We start from the raw sequence: 7,684 nt of genomic DNA, 5'->3' as shown, positions 1-7,684 counted from the left end.
TCCACTCTGCAATGAAATCAGCCAACACTTGGGGCTTGATGGTCGTCCGAGAGACATACGCAATGCCTTGACCCATCAGCTTGAGTGCCCACTTCGCGATCCATCCAGTGGCATCTTGGTTTTGGACGACCTCGCCGAGGGGGAAGGATGCCACGACTGTTATCAGATGTGATTCAAAGTAATGGCGTAGCTTCCTCTTGGTGAAGAGGACGGCGTACAGGAGCTTCTGGATTTGGGGGTAGCGGGTCTTGGATTTGGATAGGACCTCGTTAATGAAGTACATGGGATGCTGTACTTTGAGGGTGTGGCCCTCTTCCTCTCGCTCTACTACCACTTGCATGGGGGCCACAATGTAGAGTAGAAGCGGTTCTCCGTCGGTCGGAGGGACCAAGATCAGGACCTTTGTCTAGAGCTACTTGACCATGTCAAGCGCCTCCTAGACCTCGGGCGTCCATTCAAAGTGGTCGGCCTTCTTTAGAAGCTGATAAAGGGGGAGACCTCGTTCGCCGAGGTACGAGATAAAGCGGCTAAGTGCGGCGAGGCACCCTATAATTCACTATACCCCTTTATGTTCTATGTAACACCTCTGGTGTTTTAAATACTAAAATATGCCTTGTCATCATATGCATTGCACATCATTTTTGAGTTAGTGAAAACTTTGATAATGCATTCACTAAAACAAGTTTACTTTTATGATTATATGTGTTGACTTGTATGGATGAATCAAGTTCATAACCTTAGTGTTAAATTTGAATTCCAAAACCCTAATTTCCAGCATTTAAATTCTACCCTAGAAAACCTAATTCAAAATCTATGCACATTTTGGGGTTGAGCCTAAAAGGAAAAGTGTAGAGATTGTCAATGTGTACAAAGTTAGTTTTTAGAGTTTTCTAAGTTGTTATGAAAAATTTGGAGTAATTTGAAAGGGGATAAATTCTTAAAGTGTCCCCTTTTGATTTCAAACTTGCATTTTCAAATCTAGATAGAATTTGGGTATGGTTATTAAAGAAAAGTTGTAGAACTTTGAATTTGGAACAACTTTTATTTTTAGAGATTTTTTAGTTTCCATACAAATTTGAGAGTAATTTGAGAAATTGAGCGAGTGGCAATTCGGTAATTTGCTTGAACAGTGCAAGCAGGCAGACTCTCACCGTCGGTGAGCTTCTACCGGCTTCCAGGCATGGCCATTGCCACCTCCTACATCGTGCTGACATGGGGGAGCTACTGCATGTTATCTCCGTGTTCCTTGGCCGCGCTATAAAGCCGGAACACCGTCGTCGTCCTCATCCGTTCCTTCCTCTGTTTTTCCCGTCAACGTCGCCTTGCTCCGATGAGCTCACGCCGGAGCCATAGAGCCCTCCTAGTCTCAGCCGAGCACGTCACCATGATCGCCATCACCTAGCGCCTCCAGATCACCCACTTGCCCAGCTTCTTTCCCTTTGGTTTGCTCGGCGTAACTCCTTCTCCAACCTCGGCAAGGCTCCGCCGAGATCAGTTCCACCATGGACAGGGAGTTTGGGTGGGATTCTTGCTTTAGCTTTTGCTGTTTCTTGATCTTCGTTCTCTCGTGATGCTCACGAGCTTGATCGTTGATCGTTTGGTCAACTGCTTTCCTCAGAACGGAGCTTCACCGTGAGTTCATGCCGCCGCCATCGTCTCCAACGTCGACGACTTAGCTCTGACTCACCGTAGCCATCGTTCTCAAGTGCATCAGCTTCGGGGTGAGCCACTGATCATGCCTATGCAGTCTTTTTAACCTCTACCATGCCATAGCCACCGGACCGCAGGACGTCGGTGAGTTTTGCTCCACCGTGCCGCTGCGCTCGTCGCTGCTTGCGTTGTAGAGCGTTGGGGGTTCTATTAAGGGCTCGGTTAAGTCCGTTAGGAGTTGCTGAGTACGCCGAACACCTTTGTATTGCCGGTGAAGTCATATATCACTAGGCGCACGTCGGCCATGCTCCGCTGAGCCGCCATCGTCGTCGGCAAGGTCGCTCTAGTGACCTAGAGATTCAACCTATGCCACCGATGTGTGCGCAATGTCAAGGAGGTCATGTTGGTCCGAGTCCCGTCGCCGGAGACCTCGCCGCCAGCGAGAACGCGCCGGTCAGAGGCTCGACGTCGCGCTGCTCTCACTGACGGGTGGGACCCTGATGTCAGTGACCGTTTATTTGAAAATGAAATTTTCTATTTTGCAGAAATGATTAAATAGTGTTGTGATTTGTTTATTTTGTGTAGAATTAAATAGAGCTCCAAAAATTATGAAAATTTTTGTGTGACCTCTCTGAGATGTAAACTTTTTAGAAAAAAAATATTAAATGTTACTTTTTAGTACATTTTGAATGTGATAAAAATTGCTCAAATTAATTAAGAAATGGGATTTCATGATTTTTCTAGGCTTGTATAATTATCCAAAAATTATGAGAATTGTTTTTACACTTAGTTATCATGTGATGAGCCTTCACAAAAAAATTGAGCTCAATTGGAAAAAGTTGATTTATTTCATAATTTTGAATTAATTGTTAATTAATAAAAACAAATATTGACTCTTAATGACTTAGGTTTTGTTTGAATTTGGGATTGAGTGATGACCTTGGGTCACAAGCATAAGATGATCCTTGGCATTTAAAGTAGGTGTTTGAGTTTATAAAAAAGGGGTTTAGTTAGTTTTTGGCTTGTAACTATACCGCGAAGGAAAGTTGTATTCAAGTTATTAACTTTTGCATCCATCGTCAAGCATCATGTTTATATCTCACATCATGTTAAACATAGCATTATTACTACGTGTTGTGAAGGAAAGTGAGAACATGGTAGTCAACCAAGTTGTTGAGGGAGTTAATCCACCTATTGAGGTCGGGTTTGATATCTGTGGAACATCTCCGGAACCGGACTTTTCCGACAATCAAGGCAAGCCCCGGATGTATTTAAACCTACCTTGTGTTTTACAAATTTATATCGCTTATGCTTTTAAATACTGCATTATGTGATTAGGAGTTGAGTGGAAACCTAATTGATGGATTACCAACCTTGTTTTTCCATATCAACCTTGCTACCAGTTTCAATTCGAGAATGCCTAATTATGCTTAGCCATGCTTAGATTGATCGAAGTCGGGTGATTACCTGTCACCTGCAAGATATAAATGGATTTTGGATACGATTGGTTATTTATGCTATCATGAGGTATAATCATGTGGAGTAATAAATATAGACCGGGTGGACTCGGTGTATGAGAGTCACAAGATATGGAGGTCTTGTGAGCGGGTTCTTTCCGCCTGTGTCGATTAAGAACCGTCCGTTGTTGAATTGCATGAGATGAGACTTTGTAGTACTAGCCACATACTTCGGTAAGCCTTAACTCGGCTATTCTATTATGAGAATGGCTACTCGCGCACTAGGAGTGAAGAGATGGCGAGAGTAGCGTGTACCCACATGGCAATGGGCTGGATTGGTGGAGTACTGTATTCTCGGGTGGCGCGGACCTGTTCTTGTTTTAGAGAATCTGAGGATAGGTTGGAATATGTAGGTCAGGGACCTGCATATGTCATATTGTTGGGAATCCCCAGCTGGGTTATAATTGGTTCGAATCATCGTTGCTCCTCGGTTATGGAGACTCAACTCACTGTTCATCATTGTAGTTAATAAATGAAACTTGAGGAAGATTTTAGAAAGGGTTTGATATGAAGTTCATGATCTCAATACGGATCATGGCAGATTCATATATGATCTTGATAAGGGTTATATGTTGAAAGAAAGAATCTTATGATCGAGCTTTTATGCAAAAGAACTTTGATTCTTGCTAAAGCCTTTCCTTGAATCCCCGAGCCTGCATTCCTGAGTTTTCTCCATTTATACGTCAGTTTAGTCTTGTTGAGTACTTTTGTACTCAGGGTTCTTTAACCCTTGTTGCAGGTGAGCCTCATGGGCAGGTCTGCCTTGGACCGTGCTGCATGATGGTTGTTCAAATTGAAGATGTTGAGTAAATGTGTGGCCCTTGGGCAGGGCACTTTAATTGTGTGTTTTGTTTCATGTTACTTAGGCTACTCCACTACTATGGTTTGTAATAATAATCGTACTTAGTTTGTGAAACAACTATTTTGTAACTAAGTTATTGTAAGACTTCCGCTATTTTACTCTCATGTATATTAATGAATAAACTGTTGTAATACTACAATGACTCTGTGATGGATCCTGCTCAAAAGAAATCGTGGATGATTCGGGTTTCCTAAGGACACCCGACAGGCTTCTTAAGTTACCGGGAACATATGCATAGTCGTCAGAAGTCATTGAACAATGACAGGTGCATGTGGGCCCTATAATTTAGGAGGTTCTGCCACGTTCTGAATCGGGCCCATCCTTATGATGGTCGAGATCTTCTCCAGGTTGGCCTCGATGCCATGCTCGGAGATAATAAAACCTAGCAGCATACCCCTCGGGACCCCGAAAACACACTTCTCGGGGTTGAGCTTAATGTCGTTCACTCAGAGTTTGGCGAAGGTTTGCTCAAGGTTGGCTATGACCTAGTCAGCCCATTTGGACTTGACCACGATGTCATCTACATAGGCCTCAATGGTTTGCCCGATGAGGTCACTAAAACACTTGAGCATACAATGCTGGTACGTAGCCCTAGCGTTCTTCAAACCGAACAACATTGTGATGTAGCAGAACGATCTGAATGGGGTGATGAAAGACGTCGCGAGCTGGTCAGACTCTTTCATCGTGATATGATGGTACCCAAAGTAGGCATCAAGGAAGCAAAGGGTTTCGCACCCTGAGGTGGAGTCGACTACTTGGTCTATGCGTGGCAAAGGGAACGGATCCTTTGGGCATGCTCTATTGAGACCCATATAGTCAACACACATCCTCTATTTCCCACTCTTTTTCATACAAGAATGGAATTTGCTAACCACTCAGGGTCCTACACTTCCTTGACGAATCCGGCCGCTAAAAGCTTTATGATCTCCTCACCGATGGCCCTGCGCTTTCCCTCATTGAAGCAACGTAGGCGTTGTTTCATCGGCTTGGAGCCTAGCTTGATCTTCAAGGTATGCTCGGCGACTTCCCTTAGAATGCCAAGCATGTCCGAGGGTTTCCATGTAAAGATGTCTTTGTTGGCGCGGAGGAAGTCGACGAGCATGCTTTCCTATTTGGAGGAAAGCGTAGTGCCAATGCAAACCACCTTGCTCTTGGAGCCGCTGGGGTCCATGAGGACCTCCTTAGCACCCTCTGCCTGCTCAAAAGACCCGGTCGTCCGCTTGAGGTCGGGTGCTTCTTCGGTGACCTCCTTCCTGATGGCCGCAAGCTTCTTGGAGGCAACGATTGCCACGGCATGATGGCAGCACTCGACCTCACACTCGTAGGCACGCTGGAAGGAGGCACCGATGGTGATGACCCACCTGGGCCTAGCATCTTCAGCTTTAGGTAGGTGTAGTTGGGGATGGCCATGAACTTCACATAGCATGGACGTCCTAGGATGGCGTAGTAGGTTCCATGGAACCCCACCACCTCGAAGGTGAGGGTCTCTGTCCTATAATTGGATGGATCCCCAAAGGTGACGAGCGGATCAATCTACCCAAGTGGCATGGCCTGCTTTCTAGGTACAATGCCGTGGAAATGCACTCTAGTCGGTCGGATGCGCGATCAGTCAATGCCCATGGCGTCGAGGGTCTCGGCGTACATGATGTTGAGGCCGCAGCCTCCGTCCATTAGTACCTTGGAGAGCCGCTTTGTGCTGATGATTGGGTCGACCATGAGCGCATACCTCCCCGGTTGTGGGACGCTCGCCGGGTGGTCGGTCTGATCAAAGGTTATGGCAGACTCCAACCACCGGAGGAAGGTAGGCGCGGCTGGCTTGGCCATATAGACCTCGCGGCACGTGAGCTTTTGACGACGCTTGGAGTCATAGGCTACCGACCCCCAGAGATCATGAGGCAGCCATCTGGCATCGAAAAGCCGCCGTCCTTCCCCTCGGTGTCATCCGTGGTCGGGTCAGGGTCCTTCCCGTGCTCCCCCTTGTTGGAGCCTCCGGACAAGAACCGCTTCATAAGGCCACAGTCCTTGTACAAATGCTTGATGGGAAAGGCATGATTCGGGCATGGCCCCTCGAGCAGCTTCTCAAAGTGGTTCGGAGTACTCTCCGTGGGCTTCCGACCCCCTCTACGGTCGGTAGTTGCCACGAGCGAGCCCTCGCGTTGCTGTTTGTTCTTCTTTTTGATGGGACAGTTGGAGGCACCCTCCTCGGCGTCCTCGTCCCGCTTCGCCTTGCCTTTGAGGCGGTTGAAGATCGCTCCGACCGCTTCCTCACCCAAGGCATGGCTGGTGGCGATGTCAAGGAGTTCCTTAGTGGTTCATAGGCCCTTATGTACTAGCTTGTGAACCAGGGACTCGTAGGTGGTCCCAGATAGGAAAGCTCCTAAACGTCAACGTCGGCGACGTTAGGCAGCTCGTTGCACTACCGGAAGAAGCGTCGGATGTACCCACCGAGGGTCTCTCCGGCCTTCTGCTGGCAGTTCTTGAGATCCCATGGGTTCCCAGGATGCTTGTATGTTTCCTAAAAGTTCCCCATGAAGATCTCTTTTAGGTCCGCCCAACTTTAGATTCTGTTGGGCGGAAGGTGTTCCAACCATGTTCGTGCCGAATTGGCCAGGAATAATGGAATGTTGTAGATAATGAAATATCTGCCCTACTGGCTTGGCAGGCAAGTCAGTAATCCTCGAGCCATAGTCTGGGGTTTGTTTCCCCAAAGTATTTTGGGATGTTGGTTGGTGGTCGGTACCTTGGCGGGAAGGCAGCGTTGAGGATGTGTCGGCCGAAGGCCTGAGGTCCTGGTAGGCCGTGGCTCAGGCTTTGGTCCTCGCTATTGTCGTAGCATCCACCATGTCGAGGGTGGTAGCCGTGGCTGGCCCCCTCCCCCGCATCACCGTGGGTACACCTATGGGAGTCAAGGGTGTCGCGTGTGTCACGGTTGCGGCCGAGGCGCTCATGCACCGAAACTGTGATGCGTTGCCTGCCGCCTTGTGGCACCTGGTGGACTGATGCGTCCTTGTCAGGACGCTCTAAGGGCATGTGTTGGCTAGCGTCGAGCTTGCGTCACTGAGACAGCGAGCTCTCGGCCTGCTGCGCCGCTGCACGCTTGAGCAGCATGCGAATCTCATGATGGACCCGACAGTCATTGGGCGTCGTAGCCCCCGGAAGCCCACGGAGCAAGGCTGTCGCAACAGCGATGTTCTGGCTTGCTCGAGTGAAGTGTGGGAGGGCTTCATCATCCTCAATGATCCTCTGGTTCAAGTCACGAGCCATGGCGCGTGTGCGCCCACCATCTCCGTGGCGCTTGATCTCGCGATCGAGCTCCATGCATTCCTGCTTGAGCTGGAGTCATGCTTCCTCGAGCTCTCAGTGCCAGGCCTTCAGTTGCTCCACCCACAGGCGGGGTTGGGCCCCTGCATCACCCTCGACCTCGTTGTCGAGGTCATTCATTGGGGTAGCCTCCTCCTCACGGATGCTTTCGACGTGTCCTTCGGAGGTACCTGCCATGAAGCATTCATGAGAGGGGTGATGGCTTTTCCTACTAGAGACAGAGCTAGAGGGAGACTCCGTTTCTCCCACGAGAAGGTCGTGGAAAGACTTCGAGACGTACTCGGTCACCCCCACAAACTCATCGTTCAAGGGGGATGGAGGCATGTGTGGCGCC

This window comes from Miscanthus floridulus, chromosome 7, assembly GCF_019320115.1.
Source record: "Miscanthus floridulus cultivar M001 chromosome 7, ASM1932011v1, whole genome shotgun sequence".
NCBI lineage: Eukaryota > Viridiplantae > Streptophyta > Magnoliopsida > Poales > Poaceae > Miscanthus > Miscanthus floridulus.
Note: the sequence above shows the minus strand (reverse complement) of the source record.